This window comes from Lissotriton helveticus, chromosome 3_1 (assembly GCF_964261635.1).
Source record: "Lissotriton helveticus chromosome 3_1, aLisHel1.1, whole genome shotgun sequence".
Classification (NCBI taxonomy): Eukaryota; Metazoa; Chordata; class Amphibia; order Caudata; family Salamandridae; genus Lissotriton; species Lissotriton helveticus.
The window spans coordinates 226,910,733-226,933,920 of record NC_136061.1 but is presented as its reverse complement, the minus strand read 5'-3'; the positions used below and the strand labels follow the sequence as shown (position 1 = coordinate 226,933,920).

The 23,188-nt window shown below is 42.8% G+C and overlaps 1 protein-coding gene and 1 pseudogene across 5 annotated transcripts in view; both read right to left on the bottom strand.

Annotated features, from left to right (window-relative positions):
• LOC144822315 (uncharacterized) overlaps positions 1–23,188 on the bottom strand; it is a 528,873-nt gene that overhangs the window by 92,421 nt on the left and 413,264 nt on the right. The window lies entirely within an intron of this gene.
• On the bottom strand, positions 11,829–12,918 carry LOC144824487 (serine/arginine-rich splicing factor 7-like; annotated as a pseudogene).

Sequence of the window (23,188 nt, the reverse complement as noted above, 5' to 3'; positions counted from 1 at the left end):
TCCATAGAACATACTATGATAGAAAGCGTCTCCTCAGTATGGGGAAAGTGGAGGACTCCCGTTGCCTTAGGTGCCTACAGCAAGAGGGGGACTTCTATCACACTCTCTGGGCCTGTGACAAGATACAAACCTATTGGACACACGTATTTGTAGAACTGGGAGAGGTCTTGGGGGTTTCACTCCAACAAGGCCCGAAGTTGGCGCTGTTGGGAATGACTAACGATGTTGACCTTCCGCGACCACTCGTCACTTTCTTAGTTCTGGCACTGGTGGTAGCGAAAAGGGACATTGCAAAATACTGGGGAACACCGGTACCGCCGAACATGGAGGAATGGAGGAGAGGGCTAGACCTCTACATGGCAGCCGAAAGAGTGACGTACAGGGCAAGGGGATGTCCTAAGAAATTCCGCAGAGTCTGGGCAAAATGGCGACACTACCACTGGCTAGACGGGGGGCTGTGAGGGAGGGAAGTATGGGCCGGGTCTACCTAATTGTTCGGGGGCGGGGGGCAGGAAGGGGACTGGGTTGATCCAAGTTCTTCACAAGGGGTGCCAGAGGCACTGAATATGCGAGGCTCCAAGTGGTGATGGATCGTTGGACTTTGAGGTGGGTGGGGACGGGTAAAGAAGTGTAGCTTCTGCCGTTTATGACTTTATTGTTGAGTGTTGAAACATGCTAATGTATATATTCTTGGGAAACAAAAGTTAAAGAAAAAAGTGATGATCACTTCCACATTGATTGTAAGGTGCGGTTTGCTGGCGATGCTCCCATGCAGCAGTAGTCGGAGGACAGATCTGGATGTCGCCGCCCGGCCCCCGGGATGTGGGCTGAACGGCTGTGTGAGATGCTGCATGGTTCTGGACATTTGGCTATTTGTTCCCTCGTAAGAGGCACTGTACAGAGTAACTTACTTCCATCACAATAAAAAAAAAATATTTAAAAAAAAATTATGGACATTTTCGCTCAGTCTTTTTTTAAAAAGTATTTTGCCCAAAGAAGATAAAACACAAGTTCGCTCACATAGCCCGCAAAATACATGGTTTTTTTTCCTCTGTCTTATAGCTCAGGTCTGTGAAATCCTATTGCAACGCCACAGGATAGTCTTAAATAATGTATGTCTTTACAAAAACAGAAATTGTGAGCCCGTCAACCAACACTGAGGCGTTGCTTCATGCAGCCTGTTCTAATTTATTTTTTGGTGTTCTCGGTTACTGAAGGAAGGTAATAAAACCTGTTACATATTAACCCTTTGGAAACAAACGTGTTTTATTTCATACTGGGATAGCGCTCCTGCTCACGGTTTGTATCCCTCTGAGGATGCGTCGCATTTCAAACCCAATAACCTGCACTATGGCTGGTGGCATGAATTTAAAAGCCAGGAGTTTTTTAGCTTCAACTTTCATGACTGCAAGTGGTTTCTAAAGGATAGTAGTAATCACTTATTATGAGGTAAAGAAATTAATGCAGTTTGTTTTATAATCTATATAATGATTATTATTAGTTTCAGTTTCATTGGTCTTTATTCAGATATACACTATCCATAAAAGTACAAACATTTTTCATAATTAGTCATAGAAAACATTTACATATTCCTTCATCTTAAAATTTAAAACAAAACTCAACTATAGGACCATTCAATGAAAACATTTACAAAGTTATCACTCATATTCAATAGCAGCTTCAATACTGAATTGCCAAAGTGCGGAGTGCAAATATTTCAGGAGATAGCAGCAAAGATAGACAGATTATACGATCACATTAAAATTACAAGTAGCAACATCCTATAAAAAGTGCCTCAACTATAAGACCATTCAATGAAGACATTTACAGAATTATCACGCATATTCAATAGCAGCTTCAATACTAAAGTGCCAAAGTGCGGAATGCAAATATTTCAGGAAATAGCAGCAAGATCCTATAAAAAGTGCCAGCGTGCGTAACGCGTATAAAAATGGGAAAAGTAGCAGCAGAAAGATAAGCTTGTTAAATTCCATACATGGTGCTCTATACACCCGCATATTGTTCATATGACAAATTACCCTATATAAGTATAAAATCCAAAAGTGCACATAGTACGTCCTAGTCCAACATTCAATAATTCAGAGAAGAACGTGAATAGCCATTTTTAAGAAAGTACAGACTCGATATGTTAAATCATCATTATTAAGCTGAAGAATAGTTTTATATGCTACCTTGAACTCCGTTATTCCCATTGTCCTAAAAAATGGTATCAATAACTGCATACTATACTTTTGATAAAATGTGCAAAAGAACAGAAAGTGCAACATAGACTGCTTTCCTAAATTGCCACAAGGGCAGGCCAAATCCCCACTATTGGGTTGATAGCCTATGGGGAAGCAAAGCAAGTATTTTATTGTGCCCGATCTAAGGCGAAAAAGAAGGCTTCGCTCCCAACGAGTGATATCTCCTAGGAGATAACGAGCAGGTAAACAAAAAGGCGGTCCCCCTTCTTCCGCCATTATTATATATTGTCCTACGGATACTTTGGTGTCCTCCTGTGCGTATCTTATGTCCCCATAGTGTTTGTATAAGACTTTACGCCCAGTCTTTCAATCAATTCTGTCTAGTTGGTCAGGTTTATCAAAAATATGGCCAAGATTAACTGCTGTCAGATTTGCCCGTACTTCCGCGAGCCACGGAATGTCACATCCCTTGTCACATTTTAAACAGTCAGCCAAGATCTCCCTTGTTAGCGAGGCTGCCGGACTTTGCCAAACCTTTAACCAAAACATGGCAGGGCGGGACTTAATATAATCCTCTGAGTAAGGTAGTTTTAACTCATTATGACAGACAAAAGAAGATGATGAAATTGGTAAACCCAAAATTCTCCTGCAGAATCTGTTTTCTTCAGCCTGGGCACTTTTCAAGTTTATAAAACCCCAAATTTCAGCCCCGTAAGTCATAAGCAATATTATAACATTTAAAAGACTGCCGTTTGATAAATGGTCTATTAACTCATATCCCCTCTTACACGGATTGACTAAGGTATGCCGGTTGGGGCTCACGGTGTTTCCTCCTGCAATCTTCGCATTAAAATCGCCCCCCAAACATATCCCTACCGGTCTTTGTTTTCCTAACAAATTATCCAATTCCAAAATGAAATTAAAAAGATTGTCAAGTGTAGTTAAAAAATCATTATTGTAAAAATTAATAAAGCAAATGGAAACCCCTGTGTGTACAGTAGAGCTTGAAAATTAAATTTTTTAGTGGGAATTGATTTTACTCTGCCTCCCGATGCAATACAAACCCATATTGGTAGGCCACCCGAGGGTCTGCCTTGCTTGAGATGCGGAGAAATGATATTAAAACACTCATAAACTTCGAGGTATAACTGTTTAGTTGCCCAGGTCTCCTGAAACATAAGGATGTCAAATTTATTTATCGTGTTGACCCCATCTTCGATGTTTAATTTGGAAGCCAAACCGGCCACGTTCCAACTCAGCACCTGCAATAGTGAATCGGAGTAGTCATTTGGAAAGGTAATTTCGGCCACAAGGTCGAAAATAACTTGAGAAATGTCCAGAGATGCCGTAAGGGCAGATTCGGTCGGCTGAGATTTAACTAAAGGTCAATCAATGGTTTCTAAATCAGAGATGGCAGAAAACATATTTACCGACTGGTAAGATGGACTAACGAGTGGTCGCTGAGCAAGTGGTGGTCTATAAAAGAAACCAAGGGGTAGTGCACAGATGTTTGTGAATATTGGACAATTAATCTCTATAACAGCCAGTATTGATCTGACGAGACTTGGTCGACGGAGATTAATAACAATGCAATCACCACGGATGTTTTTTTCTGCTGGTCCCACCCAACCTACCCTTCGTACCATTAGAATATCATGTATGTCAGACCTCCTGTACCCTTTGTATTTAGCCAACCAATCCACACTTTTGTTCCGTAATTGTTCCCAGGACTCCAATTTATTTTTCTCTAATGGAGGTACACCTGCAAGAATCAGAACATATGGGTATGATGCTGGGGGTAGGCTTAAAACATCCTTGTTTGGTTCAGAGTGCCCGCTGATATTAGTGCTCATGCAAGCTTTGGGGATGACATGAGCACCAGTATGAGTAATGGAATGTGATGAGGCAATAGGAGTTATATTTTGAGTGTTAGCTGAACCAGTACGTGTTTTTGAAAGTGAGGAATCTTTAGTTTTACTATTAGTATCACGAGGGGCAGAGAATTGTTTTTTAGTTAGAGACAATTGTTGCCCGCTCTGAACTACATTTTTCTGAGGGCTGACTTGTTGAGGTGGCTGTTTGGGTTCCCTACTGGGAGATTTTGCCTTTATAATTAAAGATTCCAAACGATCTAAACGTTTCCATAGATTAGCAAATTTTTTATCCACAAGTCCTTTAACACGATCGTACAATGTATCTATAATAATGTCAATAGCAGTGTCCCCAAGTGTAAAATTAGAGAATGGAGTCTGTGTGGATTCCATCTGAGTATGTGCAGAATTGTTTAAAATATCCAATGAAACTAAATTAATTGGGTCGCTGCTGGGAATCGACTCCACTGGGGCCTTCGGGCCCTGAATCTATGTATTTAATGTATTACATTGTGATTTCGACCGTGGAGGTTGTTTCCGTTTGGAGCAGACTGGTTTCACTGTCTTCCTTTTCCTTTTCGCTCCGCATACTTCTGGGTTAGGAGATATATCCGAAGTGGCCAAAGCTAAAATATCAGTTGGGCAGATCCCATATACAGAGTCTACTGTTGTTCCTATGTGGCCAGATCCTTCCACACCCAGTGTATTTTCTCCCATTGATGACTGTAAGCCATAATTAGCCTCACTGTGTATCATTAATTGAGAGGCACTTGTTTCAATATTATCATTTTGTACTGCAGAATGGGGATTTGTGAGGCCCAGGGACAGGCGTCTCTCAGTCAGCTCAATCTCGGTAATGACTATGTTCATCGCCCTCTCCAGCATGGTGTCAATAGATGTAGTCTTACGTGCAGCTGGGGTAATATTTTGTTTGCCCATAGTATTATTTACCCGAGACATTCAATAGGTACAATAAGAAAAAACCCCACTCACCACTGCAGTGTCCAACTGTCTTTAAAATGATGATGTCAGGGGGGTGGCCCAGCCCGGCCTCAAACGGTCCCGGACGGGCTCAGACGGGCCCGCCCTTTGCCCGGCGCCGCCCCCACACGTCCCAGAACGCAGGAGCCCTGTGCTGATTATATGCACCTCCTGGCGCTTGCTACAGGCGTGGGCGGTGTGCGTGCCACGCTTGCCGCTGGTGCTGCCGGGAATTGGAGTCGCTGGCGGCAGGACTCTCTGGCAGTGGCTGCAAGCTCCGCGATGGTGCTGCAGGTAGTAAGGCGGATTATTATTAGTGTACATCGCATCTACAGGTCTACATAACAGATTTCGTCTCAGAGCCTGAGAAGCCTCTAGCAAGGTTACACTGCAGTCATTTTATTCTCTACATGAAGCTCGGTGTGGAGGCCAAGGTAGATGTCCCATCTGAGCTGCATTTGCCCTCCTAATGTTTCCTGCTTTACTATCACAAAAGGAATGAATTCATCCTTGAAGTGAGGCATATTACGCAGTGGTATAAGTGTCAAAGCTTCCACGTCAAAGAACAGTCAATGTTGGCAGCACCCAGGATAATGTGTTGCATGGCTAAATACTTATAAGGTCTTAAAGGCGAGACCGATTGGCTAAGCCAATGCTTGTTTTTTGTGTTCCTGGGCAGATCTTTGACCCGAATCCAACCCTGGGTACGGGGTTTCCCCTTTCACGTTTCCTGCTCCCGCTAGTTGCCCAGTGCAGTGTACACCTGTAGGGAGGTTGGAGGACTGGTGCTGCAAATGCCTACCTGGGATGGGCTTGTGCCCTTGTCTCTCCTCTGGTAGTGCTGACCTGACATTGATGTGGTTAGCGAACGGAGGGAACCTGTGGGTGTGAGGAGATCGCTCGCAACTGCATCAAGACGCAGCCTCCGCGGGGCCTTGGACTGTGATGCTACCCTGGATTGGCAGTTCCGTCTGGAATGTTCCCATTAGCAGGGCCAAGACGGATTTGAATTTGAGTGGATCCAAACTAGGTGGCGTGGTGAGCACAAGAACGATGGATTAAACACAGATCTTTGTGGCTGGGGGATGAATGTTTGCATTCTTCAGCATTCCGTCCATCATTTGTTCCTTTTGCTTTTGTCACCCTGAGTGGGAAGGGTATGCCCAGACTTGGGTCTCGTGTTCACTGCACCACTGGATTCAAGCTAGCTTGGCTAATGAAGGGTGATGCCCCGAAACAGGTACCAGGATGCTTATTTTCGGTCCAGGGATGAACTGGCTTGGCAGTTCAGTCTGGACTGTTCCGGGGTCAGACTGATTTGCACATGGCTAGGTTCACACTGGGGTGGAGTAGCGAGCAAAAGAACGATGGATTAAACACAGATCTTTGTGACTGGGGGTGAATGTTTGCATTGTTCAGCATTGCGTCCATCATTTGTTCCTTTTGCTACATAGTGTGGGGTGGCATTGCAGATGACTGCATCTTCCCTGGTTGGTGCCCCTGTTCCGTGACTTACTGAAGCTTTGAAAAGAGAAGGGCGTGCATTGTGGTGGGGGGAGTCATCCTTGGCTCCCCTATCTGTAGGGGGTGCGGATCTGTGATCCTCCCTGGGACCTGAGCTGGAACTACATAAAGCCTGTTTCTGGGTCTAAAGGGGGGGGTGATGGACGGAGCATCTGAACCCATCAAACACTCACACCCAGTCAACAGACCTGGGTTTAATCCATCACCGTTCTTTAGCCCACTCTGCCACCCCAGTTCAGACATGGCCATATGCAAATCTGTCTGACCCTGTGCCTCATGGGAACAGTCCAGCCCAAACTGCCAAGGCATGCCTTCCCAGGACCGGATTCAAGCTTCCTAGGACCGGTTTCTGGCATTCCAGCCGTCTTCAGCCAGGCATTTCTTGAATCCAGTGGCAAAGTGAGCAAGGGACTCACATCTGAGCATACCCTGCCAACTTACGGCGAACAAAGCGGTACAAAAGCTTGGTTGTAGCCCACTGCGTTGTTTGGGTCCCTCACTAGATAGTGGATATCAAATGGCTTATTTTGCCGTTTGCAGCTCTTAATATTAGAACGGATAGTGCAGAAAATATGGAGTGCTTATAGTTAAACTTTTAATAAAGTTTTTTGTTTTTGGATACAGCTGCAACAGTCATCATTATACGTTCACTTTGGGCAGAGGTCACGTGACTCGGCCAGGCCTGACGTTCACGTAAGTGACGTCAGAGAAAGGAGGAGGCTTTTTAAAGCGCCGACTTTACTGGAACGATGTTGGACGAGACAACCCACGGAGATAAAATTATTGAAGCACCGCCGGTGTGTACCGTGGCAGGAGCATGTACCTGGATATTATTGAGAAGGGGAAACAGAGCATCAGCTAGGAAGGGGATAGTGACCCATTAGGGGTCGCATTGAGGTGTAGACACGCATATAAGACAGTCTGCAGGTTAGCTATCCATCAGTAGCCATCAGCTTTTTTGGTTGTAATTAGTATACATTGAGAAGCGGCGGGGTAACAATACGAAAACATTGTTTGATATAGTACAACTGGTCTCTTGAAGTATTTATAACACATTAGGACTTGGACTTAGAGCCTTTTCATCCTACAAATAGGACAATGTAGCGAGGTATTATTTATGTCACAAATTGAAAAGGTAACATTTACCTGCGTTTTTATTGGTTTTTATGTTTGTAGCCTTGAAAAGAGCCATATCATAGTGTAATAGGGACCCAAAAGAGATGGGGTAAATATCAAAGTGAGTTACCAACTATCTCTATAACAATCAGATGGGTGCACTGAGAGTAGTGATTTGTTAGGTTACATCTTTTTGTTTTCATTTTAACTGTTTAGATTTTAATTATGACTATCTCGCCCCTGTGAAAGAAGGGAAACCGGTAGTAAGGCAAATCAAACCCGTTGACCTAAGGTGGGTGAGAATGCACATGTAAATTTAGTTATAACAACTCTAATTGACCCTAAAATTGGTTAAACAAAGGAGAGCCCTGATCGGGTTCACTACTTAAGTGCAATATGTGATTCAAATATGTGGCGACCAGTCCAGCGTATCCTGCAACTGGTCTATGAACCCACACAGCCAATTTGATAGCAGACGCTCCATCATAGAGAAGTACATATAAGCAAGTAGGTCAATGTTATTAACATCATTTTAGTTGGTCTATAGCTAGATGTATGAATAGAACACTGTTTTTGTCGACCACTGTATTAAAAGATATACTCTTTCGTTCTTGTGTGTGGTCCCATATTAGGTGCAAATTAGCTCTTGCTTCCTTCAATCAGAAATTTGGACCAACGTATCAGTGGCCAAATAGCTTTTGCACTCCTAAACGTAGCACATTACAGGTAAGCACTTACTTATGTAGTGGTATCAAAAGTATGTGTGTAAAGGGTGGGATGAATATATGTATGAATCTGTGAGCAGTATCATGAAAATTGGTGTGAGAAGTGTTACATATGTATGTGGGGCACTGTTGGGATCAAATGGATATTGTGTTGGTATCAAAATATGCAGATGTCTTTCCTGTTGTTTCTCTTTCTTATCCAGAAATGACTAGTTAAAGTAATAATAGTATTGTTTACGTTTTTATAAAAAAATTATTATTTTATCTATTCATTGGTCTAATACATATGTGTGTGTTATAGATGTTTTAAATCAACGAGAGTAAAGTTTACTTTAGTCTTGAAAAAGAAGGTTCAACCAGATGATACCTTCGAAACGCGACGATGTCTGTTTGCCATAAACCCACCGTTCTTAAATTACCCCAAATGTTGATGAATTATAATACATTAGGGTTATTTTGTACAGCCTACGATGTTGGTTATGGGGCCTTATGACAAAGTTTAATGTCTTTATTAACTCTCGTGCTGTGTTTTTAAAACTTGTTGTATTGTAATTGATATTGTTTTCCTGAGGGAAAAGAAAAATTATTTTCCTTTTTGTATGAAAAATTTTTTAATCTTGGATTATATTTTTAATAAATTGATAATATCAATGTATAATTTGTAGGTTTCTGTGCCAGTACATTTACAATTGGTTTGAACTGTGATCACTCTGGTTGGATGATGAATGTTTGATGTTTGAGATATGACTTTATGTATGGTGAAGTGCTGTTAAGTTAGGTCTAATATCACTCCCAGAGGACATTCTTCTTTTAGTTTCTTTTTAAGAGTGGCAGCAGGAATGCATGCTTCCAAATGGTGGGAAGCTGCCAGATTTCAATGAACCGTTCCAGATCATTTTAAGATAAGGATTGCTTGAGTGTGCGGCCAGCTAAGAATTTGAGGAAGGCAAGGGTCCTCCTGGGAACCAGATTTATACTTTAATAGTTCCACCAGTGAGTCGTCTTCAGGTATAGTGCAAAATTCAGAGAGAAAGGTAGGTAGGTTGCAGTCGGTGCACCCGTGTCAGTGGTGCCGGCAGTTCTCGGGAAGGTGGAGTCGAGATTTTGGATCTTTTCACAAAAGAAGTTAGATAGCCAAGTACAAAGATCAATTGAAGGAAGTATGGTGCTTTTGATTGTTTTAGGGGAGCTGAGGACTTTACTGTATTAAATACTTCTCTAAGGGAATTGTCGGCAGCCGCAATCTGCGCTGTAACGTGCTCCTTCATGGAATTTCGTAGAATTTGGAGCGCTGCTTGTTGGCCTGTTTAGCCTAGTACTTTCTCCAGGTGAGCACACGCTTTTTGCAGTGACTTTTCTCTGCTCTTATAACAGGAGACAACCAAGGTGCTGACACAAACAAAGTGATCGACGCAAAAGGGTTGAGAAAATCTCCAATGAAAAGGCTATTGGAGAACTGGGACCTGCTATACTGAGGCACTGAAACGCCAAAAGCTGGAGATAGAGGAAAGGCTCCAGAAGCTGGAATATAGGGCCAAGGATGCTGAGGGGAGGGCCAATCGGTATAACATACGCCTTGAGAGTCAGCAGGAACAAATTGAGGGTACGGACTTGGTCGCCTTTCAGGAAAGCTGGGAAAGGTTGACCCAGTAGAGCGGTCCCCCCTTCTTTTCCCAAGAGCGGGCACATAGGATCCCAGGCCGACTGCCACCACAGGGGGTGCCTGTCTGGGGTGGCCAAACTGTTGCATTATTGTCAACAAGATACATACTACAGCAGGCACAGACGAAAGGGCATCTCCACATTTTCAAACAACAGACTGATTCTGTTTCCGGACTTCACAATGGTTGTGCAGAAGTAGTGGGCGTCATTTTTAGAGGTTAAGAAGTCTGTGTGAATAGAACGGTGGCTGATCTGGTAGAGGGCAACCTGGGGGCGGCAGTGGCCTCCCCATGAGTTACGAATCAGGAATTAGACTACTCATTGATCTCTTATGGTCCACTGGTAGATGTCTTGCTAAACTATAGCACCCGGTGACAGGGGGTGGCCTGCCGGCTCCGGATTTAAAATCTTACTATTTGGCAGCATAGCTCAAAATGGGTTAGGCAGTGGGTGTATTTTGCAGGAGGAAGTGGGAGGAGCAGCGTGAAATATCACTGAGTGTCTATGGCGGCGGTGACTTGCCAAATAAATATTGGAGCCATGTCGCACAATAATGACACAGAGTGACTTGTGGGGAGTTGCCAAGAACTGTTGGGCCCGATAGATGCAAAAAACAATAGTGCAGGGCCCCCATTTGCCCAATATATAGTTGTGTTGTGTTGGCTGTCCACCCTTCTACCGATGCATCACTGCAACAGGTTGGCAACAAGGGCGGAGCAGGATATTCAGAAGTTGTAAGACTTGCATAGAGCAGTAAAGTTGCTTTCATTTGCTGAGTTGCAGGCCGAATTTGACATCCGGCAGGTCACTTCTTACGGTACGGGGCGCTAGCGGGGGCTCTTAAAGGTCGTTGGCCAGGGGAACTGGTCGAGCCAAAGACACATTTGGGTGGCCATCTCGTTTGTACCTACTTTGGAGAGAATAACTTATTTTGGGCCTCTACCGGACCTTGAGAATTGACATGGAGGCTCCTTTGACCGCACTGAAAGTCGCATTAGAGGAGGACGTGGAAGTGTCCATTGAAGATGATGCCTGAAGGGTCGATCTGGATCGTACGGCGAAAGTCTCTAGAAATGCAATAAGCAGATGTGGAGCCTTTGGGGTGGGGATGCTGCATATGGTTTGCGACTGCTAGCTAAGCGACAGATCACTCTTAACTGGAAATCAGCATTCGGCCCAACGGTTGCTGTGTGGATTAGGGATCTGCTCAGGTGGGGGAATACATTAAAATCGCCCTCAGGGGAGCTAAACCGTGCCAATGTTCAATGGAGATGACTAGAGCATGGTAAGGTCTACGAGAAGATGGTGCTTCAGACAATGATTCCAACGTGGGAGGTCACAAAGTTAAAGCCTCACTGCAAGCCCACGGTCGAGCAGTGCTCTAGGAGAGATGGGCTGCTGCTTGCACGGGTCTCTGTAATACATGCCCAAGTTCATTCCCCTTATCCCTGGGTGGTGTGGAATACCAGCAGGGGCCTATGAAGCAAGTGGCATAAACTAGCGCTCTGACTGGCCTCTGCCTTGCACCATTGTTTGTATCCAGATACAAAAGCATGGTCATAGGGTATTTAAAAACAAAAATAAGGAACTTGCTAATTATTTTTACAAATAATCTTAAACTATCCAAATAACCAATCTAAACAGTATACAACTGAAAACACTCTTCTGGCCAAATTACATAAAAAATGAACATCACAAAATATGCAATTTTCCTAATATCTGAGGACTTCGTCCCATCTCTCACCTCATTCTGGACTGGCACTCCTTGCGGGACTTGCCAAGGGTGAATTACTTTTAGTTGGAGTTACGGACCTGGATTTTGACCAACTTGATCTTTATGCTGATCGCGAACTACAAGAAGTAGACCTGTACCTGCGTGGAGATCTAGATCTGCTAAGAGATCTAGATGCAGACCTTCGAGAGCGAGACCGTGTTCTGCCACAGCTTCGGCTGCGTGAACGAGAATACATTCGTCCTCTGGACCTTGAGTAATATAGAGACCTTGAACTTGCAAGTTTGCAGGTCCACCATCTTTGGCTCAAGGTCTAGGAGATCTAGAACATCTATCAGTCGATCACTGCTTCTATTGTAGATGTTTTCTTCAATCTAGCAACGATCATACTGACAGCCAAATGAAACCGGTTGAGACTTGATTGTCGGAGGAAGATTTTTCTAAGAAGGAATGTGGTCAATCAGACGTTCCTCTTTCTAAAGTAGGGGGCCCAATTGAAAGCCAAATGTACAGCGCAATTGCGGTCACCTTCTTAATTTTCTGGCCTCTAAGGATTGTTAAAGGTGAAGCTACATGTAGAATGTTTGAGGGGATATGGCTTCATGCTGATCACCCAAGGTATAGCAGAATCTTAATAGTTGAATTTGCAAGGCACCTCAGCATGAAAACTTAAGGCTCGTGACATTCTGAATCAAGGCGACTGACTCAAACGAAGAAACCTGTTCCTCCGTCGGCAGCCAGTGTGGCGATGACAATAGTAAGCATAGTGGCCTTCCTCTACACATTTAAAGCACTTGTCAGCAAGATCGAAGGGGCGTCTCGATGGAGGGCGGTCATATCGGGACCGTCGAGGCACGCCTGTTGATAATTTCACCTGTAGCCTTGAACCACATTCCCACCCAATCCGCGAACAGCATATTCTGCATCTCTTGGATCCTCAAACTTCACAAATGCAAATCCTGAGGGTTTTGTGCTATCCACACAGTTTGCAAAGGGCCATAATAACTAAATGCACGCTGTAACTCTGCGTTTACAGCTCCTGTTTCAAGGTTACCCACAAACACCTTTGTTTCCTCGTGGTAACGTCCGCCGTACCGCAACATGATTCCAGACCGCTATCCGCCTCCTGGACTAGCCTCCGGTAATGTAATGACGCTTCCCATATATGAACACTTAGCACACTAAAATCCTACAGACACTAAAATAAGGCTGTAGGTTTGTCAGTTAAATACATATGGAAATGTACAAGCTAAAGCGCCATCCCCTTCTCCACAACAAAATAAATATTGACAAATAGCAATAGGAGGACAAAGAAAAATAACTAAACATGAAAGACTATAGACAGAAACAGCCATGGAAAAAGTATCAATGTGATACATCACTGTAGGTCAATACAAATGGAGAAAAAGGGACGTTCACAGATGCAGTGACGGGTCTGCCCATGTTGCTCTGCTTACAGACTAACAATCTAACAGAAATGGCATTCATCTCTGCCAGCCATGTTCTGCGACATCTAAGAAATGAGATGGTGAGACAATCAGAGGAGGCCCATGCATACATCTATTATCTACATGGACTCAGACAAGAATGATCCAACAAGAGGGGGTGTCTACACCCACTTCTTATACTCATCATGCCAGGAGTTAACAAGATAAACTGTGTAGTTAGACTAACAGTCCACACAGCTGTTTCTCTCAATTTAAAAAGTCTCCAGAAGTCCTAGCAAGGAAGAATGTATCACAAAGTACAGCACACAGTTTGAATGGTTTTGATTGTTGTTCTCTATGACTCAGCTTTACTTTTCTGTGTATAAATGGTGATTTACATTTTTTTAAAACAACAGTTAATGCTGGAGTCCAAGAGATTAAGGAGCCTTAGACTTTTCGTCCTGGGGTAATAAAGACTTAAAGGTGTTTTTTGTTATTATATGATGTTAATATGATGGCGGTCCAGCCGACAAGTAGTCAGAGGTTCCACCTGCCAAATTACGATCTGATCATCTGCAACATGCCATTTTCTATTGCGGCTTGTGCAGCAGCCCGGAAAAGAGCCGCAGCACAAGCCACAATAGAAATAGGCATGCTTTAAACATCCATGCACTGTGTGCCAGGCATCATGAGGTGCCTGGCACAGGGTCCATGAATGTTTGGGGGGCACCACATGTGCCCCCTAAGCCTCATAGAGGAGGCCAATGGGGTCTGCTAGGGACCTCCAAAGTCCCTTTCTGTGTGCCTGTACATGGCGGTCGGGCCGTCATGTGAAGGCGGAGGGACACAGACATCATAATCCCGAAGCGGGCAGTGCCTCTATTGTAGGGATTACGTTGACTGCTCCATGAGCCTGTCAGAAAAGCAGCAGTCTGTCCCTTCAGCCAATGCCTTAGATCGGTGGATCATAAACCGGAGGTCGGACCATTTCTATGGATGGCAGTGGGACCGCCACAGAAGGGCTGTCGGTGGTGGTCTCACCACCATCTCAATGAGGCCCTAATTGTAAAAACAGTTAGATAAACATGACTTAGGCAGTTCAGATAAATTAGTTTCTTGTACTCCACTGTTGTAAATGTTTTTATATAGTGCGTGTAACTGAGGATTGGGGAGATAAAATTATTTTCTCTCAGTTTTTGCCAAGTGGAGAAGCTGGGGCAGAAGATATCTCCATGTTCCACAACAAGCTACTTAACCTCCGGACCACACCATCTCTCTACAAGGGTGGTTTAGCACAATACTGTAGGTGCACATTCACATCGCAGCTTAGAGACAAGTCTTTCCCTTTATTATAGTGAATGGCAGCGAGGAGATTACTTCGCCATCATTATAAAGTTGATTAGGTTCAGCTTCCTTTTTCTTTATTTACAGATTGCCTTGGAGTTTGATGCATTGTGAGACTGGCATTTCTTTCCCCAAATCAGCCACTCTAAAGAGAAGTAAATTGAGTAAAATTTGAAGTGCCATCACAACAAGTGTCTGTGTGGTGACAAACTGGTCTTCTGTTGACAGATCAAGAAATATCACACGTAGCCTGAGTGAGGACAAGGGATTTTTTTCTTCTCAGTGAGCTGGCTGGTTTTAAAAACCAGAGATAAAAGATGGATGACGAAGAACGAAATGTGCTTCGATATCTATACAGTGTGCAATACAAAGGAATCTGCAATTCTTGTATAAAAGCACTTCTCTAATATACTTATTACAGTTGGGTTTTTAATCTCTCTAGTCACCTGTACTAACAAAATGTCATTGCTGCTGAACTGTAATAAGTTATTACAGTTAAGTTGTGACCTCCTAATGCCTGCTTACAGAGCCAGCAGTCAAGATAAAAAAGACGGGACACAAAGCATTATTGCTGCACTTAAACCAACGACAATGGGAGCTGGCATTTCACGATTCTGTTAACAAAAAGGAGGTAGTAGTGTTCCCTTTTACAGAGATGGAATCGCACATCTAGTGATCACTTACAATCAACAAATTGCAGTGTGCAAACAAAACAAAATTTGGCATGAGAATTCCTACTATTGTCGGGTGCTATTTTAATCTTTCTTGCAAAAAACACAGTTGATGGACAGAATGTAGAACAATGTCATACATTCACCCCAGTACAAGGATCTGGGCCTAAATCCATCGTTTTTTTGCACTCCACACCACCCTGGGTTAGATACTGGCTATATGCAAATCAGCTCTGACCCTGTGCCTCATGTGAACAGTCCAGTCCGAACTACCAAGCCATGTCTTTCCCAGACCGGAATCAAGCATCCAAGGACCGGTTTCTGGCTATCAGCCGTCATCAGCCTGGATAGCTTGACTCCAGTGGTGTGGAGAGCCTGGGACTCACGTCTGAGCATCCACAGCCCACTCGGGTTGAAATTGCAAAAAACACTGTTGATGGACAGAATGTAGAACAATGTCATACATTCACCCCAGTACAAGGATCTGGGCCTAAATCCATCGTTTTTTTGCACTCCACACCACCCTGGGTTAGATACTGGCTATATGCAAATCAGCTCTGACCCTGTGCCTCATGTGAACAGTCCAGTCCGAACTACCAAGCCATGTCTTTCCCAGACCGGAATCAAGCATCCAAGGACCGGTTTCTGGCTATCAGCCTTCATCAGCCTGGATAGCTTGACTCCAGTGGTGTGGAGAGCCTGGGACTCACGTCTGAGCATCCCCAGCCCACTCGGGGTGAAATTGCAAAAAACACAGTTGATGGACAACTTTAATCTTTCTGGCACCCACTACCAAAAGAGTGCCATTGATACAACAAAAAAGTTGTGTATACAGATTTATAACAATTGGAAAGAGATATTCAGCACACCCTTATATTTACAAAAATGGCCAATGTAATGGCCTTAGGTTTATGAAATCAATATTTCATGTGTTCATTTCTTTGACACGAATAGGTGAAGAGGTAAGTTCAACTCAAAAAGCAGAGTCCACATCAATAAGTATCTTCAAATGACGTAATTCTTTTATTTTCTCTTTTGATATTAGATCCAGACAAAACTGCCAACACGTGTTTCGTCTTCCCATAGACTTTGTCAAGGCATGCGTCGAAATGATAATAGACCAAATCGAGTACCAAATTGTGAAAAGAACCAGATTCCTGATAATGTTGTCTTTAACACGACCGTGACTATGTAGAAATTCGATCATCAAATGTACTGTTTGGCTTTAGAGAGCACCAAAATACTTCATGCCAGACTCCCTTTAAAATGATTTATCTTTTGCCTCACCACCTTGCTATCACATAAGTGGGAGAGGTCCGTTCATTCGCTGACGCTATAGTCCAATTAGGTTTACCTTAAAACCTGTATATGATAGACTCCATTTAGTATTGGAACAAACGATACGTGAAACCTTGATAAGCTCCGACCAGAAAAACAAAAGGAGAGCAGTGTTCTCCCGTCTCACAACGCGTCCTATCCTTCCTTTACGCAAAAAAAAAAAAAAAGAAAAGGAAGGATAGGATGCGTTGTGAGACAGGAGAACACGACTCTCCTTTTGTTTTTCTGGTCGGAACTTATCAAGGTTTCACGTATCGTTTGTGCCCATACTAAATGGAGTATATCATATACAGGTTTTGTTTTTCTATAACTAACAGTGATCAGTAGAAAGAAGATATTTATGGGAACGTTTATTTTTTCAACGCTATCTGTTATTACAAGAAAGAGAATTTCTCTGCATGTTTCTACAAATTCTGAGTAAAACATATTTCAATCTAAATTACATTAAACTGACACTCGCATATTTTTTTCAACAAATTACCAACTGCTTTTGAGAATTTAATATTGTACTAGAGATTCCACTTATATTTTTCATATCTGCAGATCAGTTTTTTTTCACATATAAGACACCACCGTTTAAGTGGTTTGTGAGAAGGATGATGGTGTGTCCATCTATTATAAGGAATAAAACACCCTCTGTCATACGTTACAAGGATATTGCAGGCCACCTCAGAATTCCATGACCTTATAAAGGAACTCCTTGGTGTCTTGCAATACCCTCATAATGTACGAAAGGAGGTACTTTATCCCATATATATTGAATTTGAGGTGCAGCTGCTGTGACAAATGACCGTGGATCTGAAACATTTACCCAGACTTGGTTTACATGGGTAAAGATCAAAACGCAGGACAATGGAAGAAAACGTATAGAGCTCATGCTTTCATAAATATTTTGAAATTGTGTATCAATAAATTATGTGGCAGTGTTGCCTGAATCGTGCAGCAAAGAAAGGAAATTTAAGTGGCATTTTAAGGGAATAAATGCTTTGAATTGCACAATAACCCACTTCCAGGCAGAAAAAAGATAGAATTTACAAATGTACTATTTATCCAAAAATTCTTCTTAGTCACACCACGCCAGATTTAGGGAATAATTGCAATGAAAAATTTGATAATTCATGTTGTATGCAATAAATATGCCATTGTAAGTAATAGCGAATAACAGCTAATGATAATACTATTACCAAAGTACATCATAGGCTCCAATTACAACTCGAGCGGAGTGGGAACACTAAACATGATTTTACAGTCCAGAAATACAATGTGATCAAATCTCTTTGGGAATACGTTGTAATGGCACTTCCAGCCTGCCCCCTTCCAAGGCACAAGAGAGCATTACATCCTCCCATTCTTCTCTTTCCTACCCTCTTCACAGAAATATGCCTAGGCCAGGTTCCTCACGCACAGATACCACCTGCTCTCAGTGGTAAATGTGTATATTAAACCCCATTAGAGTCCAGAATTCCATCTGGTATATCTGAGTCTGCACAGTAATTCTCCAATCTGTGGGGTGTAACTCGTAATTGCATGGTACTTGTGGGGTGTTACCGCATGGTACTGGTGTTTATGGGTGCACAGTACCATGCAACTCATTAGTGGGCCATTGTGTCTGTATGTAATTCCGCCATTCACTGACATAATGCATCTATCAGGAATCTATGGATCTTACTAAACACACTCCTTCTTGTCTGAGCATGGTGATAATGACATCCACTTACATAAAGCACATTTGAACTAAGACCCTGTAGCTCCGGTTTACCGCATTGATACCGGCTTTGACCCTGCTCAATGCTAGGAAAAGTTTCAAAAAATGACAAGGCGGAGAATGTATTGACTAAAAGAACTAAACTTCTTTGCAAGGATGTTAGACTGTGTGTCATAGACTTGAATCATTTAAGCCACATAGCAGGCATAAATGTCTAAATAAAATAACGATTGTAGTAAGACGTACCACAAGCATAACTTGTGATGAAAAAAGTCTCTGAAGTATTGGTGTGGTTGCTAAAAAGGAGAACATCTTATCCACATTTGCCTGGCTCATACTCTCTAGATGTCCCCCACATACCCTCAGAGATTGTAAAACTCAGCCAGCCTTCAGGCATCCCTTCTCAGTAATTAGCTACCTTAACCAGTCCTCAGCCCACCTTCAAACATCCAGAATTGATCAGATTGTTAAATCCCATCAGATAACCTTCAGAGGCTGGAGCCTGCTTTCAAGGCATCCTCAGCATATCTGCTCTTGGAAACACTTGATGGGCACTCAGAAACAATCAGCATGCACTCAGAATTCATGTGCCTACTTCCAGAGACACTAAACATCTTACCTCCCCATGCCCCCCAACTGGTCCTTATCCACTCCTGATTAGCCTTCACAGACTTACTCACAGGTACCTCCAACATTATGGCCATCCTGTCTTCAGTCACCACAGCTGTTATTTACATTTCCAATCAGCCCTCAGAAACGCTGTGCCAGCTTTCAGATATTTTATTTCAAGCTGCCCCTCTACAGTATCTTGCTGCACTGAGAACCCCTCAGATCTCACCTCCAGACACAATTAACGAACTTGAGAAAGTGTCATCTAGTCTCCAGACACCCCCACTTGAGCCCTACATCTGGCTGCGATGCACCCACAGAGAACGTAACCTCAACTTGACAAAAATGTCCTGAACTTGGCTGACTGGGGATATAGCCCCTATCCCCTAGCTATTCCACTGCTTCTGGGCACAGGTGGATAGCCTTCAATATTTTCAGCAAGGCCGCCTCACAGGCAGTGGAACAATGCTACACTTTCATCATGAATGCTGAACTTCACTGTACTTCAGAGGACAAGCTGAAAGTGACAGAGTATCCACAGTAAGACCATTTCCTTTACACTTGATTTTGTGGGAAACTGACAGTCAACCCCAACCATGAAGGAAACCTGTACCCAACCCCGCCTGCCCAACATTCCTTGCATGTGAAGCAGTTCAGTGTATCTTCAGATATTAATGAACCACCTTAGCATAGAGCTAACAGAAATTCACTATACCTGTGCATTGACCACGTTGCTGCCCCTACCTATTAACATGCTCTCATGTGAAGTTTCCCTTTATTTCTGTAGATGCACCACATGATACCGAGAACTGTTAGGCAAACAGCTGAAAATTGCAAGGCTGGCATTGCCTAGAACCTATTGCCAGACACGTTACTCTAATACCAACTTGTCCAGTTCAAGCCAAGACTTCTTAAAAGCATATGGATCTGAGCTAAACTTTGATACACAGCAGTGAAGTGCAATGAAGGATCAAAAGACTCTAGCACCGAGACGGCACCAATACAGCGGCTGAAACACAGAAAAGAGTCACATCTTTCCTTATCTGGTACCATAGATATATACCATAGTGATATGTTTATCTTGAGCGATAAGGGAGGTTTTGACATCAAATGCGTTTATGGCCCTCGTTACTGGACCTGGAATGTGGAATAACCACAGAAATCAGTTTATACAAACCAATGCCTACATTTTACCCTCATTCCAAGGAATTTTCCTTTGATATAGTTTGCTTTTTTCACAGTCCAAATGTGTATAAGAGAAACCTAAGGGTAAATCAATAGAAGGATACTGAGAGTTTAACTCTCCTGCAACAAGATCTCACAAAGGGCCACCAAGGGGGTTCTCTCAATCTTTCTCTCAACACTTTGGGAATTTAAAGCCAGGGAGTATGCCACCTGCCATAAAAATTTACAATGTGTGCAAATTCAAAACTGACTATATCAGTATACAATTTGTAACTTATCCCCATTAAATGTCTATATACATCAATCAGCAGAAGATAAACAGCTGTGCGTGAAGAAGTTAGAACAACTGATAATGGACATTAAACTCAATCACAAGAATGCCCACTTTTTACTAACCGGAGACTTTAACTTAAATTTGCTACATAATCCCCATTAAAGCATTGCAGAAAATACAGCGGACAATTTTTGGGTGATTCCCTCTCAAGACACTTGACTGCAAAGGGCCGACTCTTTGGGGCACACCCTGCTCGCAGCTCTAGAGGCCCTTCACGGCGAGCATTGAATTGACGTTTTTTGGGAGATCAACCCACCCGCCCCACTCACTACTGCCTGAAAAGGTCAGCAGTGTTAGATTGCACTTTTAGTTCAGTCTCCCTTTTCAGCACCATTTAAATCTACTTCATCCAGTTGCGCTGCAAAAGTGACCACATGCACACGTCTGGTCATTAAGAAACTCGATTAACTCCAACAAAACTTTAACAGCAATAGGTTCAAAAGAACTTCAACACAACTGGAGACGGATTAAATGGAGCGTGGAAGCCGCAACAAAGTATGACGTTTGGAAAACACTACTTTGTGATCATGGGAGCCCATACTCTCAGTGATTGGGAAATGTTAACACAAAAGCTAGTCACTGCTTTGGCAAGTAGAAAATGAGGCACAGCTCCCACAAATCTCTCGAACACTAAACCGTAGTACACATAATATCTGAGGATGCTAAAAAGAAAACTGCACAAAAAGTTACGATTGGTCAAAACACAATCAAATCCCACTTTACACCTCGAGGTCGAATTCATGCAGAATCAGTACAAAAAACAAATTTGGCATGTCAAAACGAGAATATTCATGGCACGTCGGAACAAAAATGCAAGACTTTTCTGGTTAATCAAACCAAAAAATGGCAATAACGTCACAGCAGAAAATTGGAAAAAGCACGTCACCACATTAAATAAAGCCACATCTACAACGCTCAGTCTACTCTCTGCCTCCAACAAACAAAATTTTGTACAGCATACACCAAGGATGGCCAAATATCATCAATATGCGACAATTTTGGATGCGGTTAGGATAGTAACATTAATTCGAAAAAACAGGCCCAATAGTGCCCCAGTTCCCAACGGCATCCCAGCTTCAGTTTACAAACATGACATCAACTACTGGTTGAGTGCCTAGGAAAATCGATTTAAGGGTTGTATAATCCGTAACACCGCTTCATCATCTTGGCAAGGGTCAATTCTTCATCCTATATAAAAAAAAAGGCCCACTCTTTTCCCCAGATAGTTATCGACTTATCGCACTGCTGGTTATTAAAGCAAAATACTTTGCCTCGCTACTACTGGAGGATTTACAAGATTGGGCAACGACAAACAACCTGCTTCTATTTAACCAAACCAACTTCAGAACACGGTCTAGCAGCATAGACAATTTGGTGGCCATGAATGAATGAATGATGATCTTATAGAGCACAAACTTTACCCAAAGGCGTCAAGGCGCTAGGGATAGAACGAACAGTCACGAATAATAGGGATGATAAGGATGCTCACAGCAAAACAAGCACAGTAAAACGAACAGCTGCATTTTGGTTTCATATACTATAGCAAAGCCTTTGATCAGGTTAATCTTCACCTTTAGTGTGCTAAACGCACAGCCTGGAAAATCCCTGCATCATTACTGCAAGTCATTCTGCTGTTATATTCAAACACCCGGGCTAAAGTAAAACTAAGATCACATACTGTGGTCTCAGAAAATATATGCATCGAACAAGGCGTCAAACAGGGGTGCGGATTAGCACCCAACCCTTTTTAATTTGTACATGAGCGACTTTGTTCCCGCATTAAATCAAGTAACCAGCCATGCCCCAAAACTAGCAAACCAACATATTGCTTCTCTTTTATACGTGGATGATGTAGTCTTGTTAAGCCAAACGTAGATAGGGCTACAAAGATTGTTTGATGCCCTAGACACTCATTGCCGGTCAAACAAGATGAAAATTAATTAAGATAAATCCAACATCGTTACTTTTGGCCGGAAGAAGAAAAAACAACACTGTTGGCATCCCAACAATCACCGCCTGGCCATACAAATAAATATAAATATTCGGGATTCTGGCTAGACCACAAAGAAGGTCACTTACTACACTTAAACTCATTAAAACCAAAATTAGCCTCATTACAATGCACCTTTTGAAGAGCACTAAAAAAAATTCCTTTGAATCGCTGTTAAAAATAGTCTAAGCCAAACTAATTCCAACACTGTCATATGGGTCCAAGGCCTACCCGGGGAAACTGGGGCCTTTTTGAACGACTCCCAGAGTGTAGTTTACAGAGCCTTATTTAAATTACCATGTAACACCTCGACAGCTCAGATCAGAATGGAATTTGCATTAAGAGAGATCTGATCACACAGAAGGCTTGCAGAATAAAATACCTGTACTCCACAAGAATAGCTGAGCAAGGATCACTGAAAAATCTTATCTGGATGGAAGTATTGTGCTCCAAAAACGCACTGCATTCAAATGCCTGGTCATATGCCCTCTCTGAAGCACTAGAGCAAACAGGCTCGGAGGTGCTGTGTTACTCAAAACTACTGTATCCACAGTTTAAAGCAGTCATGAACAGAAAAGTAAAAATCAAATCCGATGAATCTGATCACAAGGCATTGCCAATAGAGATCATGCCCCCCTTGTCCTCATTAGCTACGATGGAAAAGGTTCAGAAAAATATATTATGGAACCATTCTCACCCTACTATAAAACGAAATACCTGCAGCTCTGGATGGGTACTTTTTTGTCACTAGACTTACTACCGCCATGGAC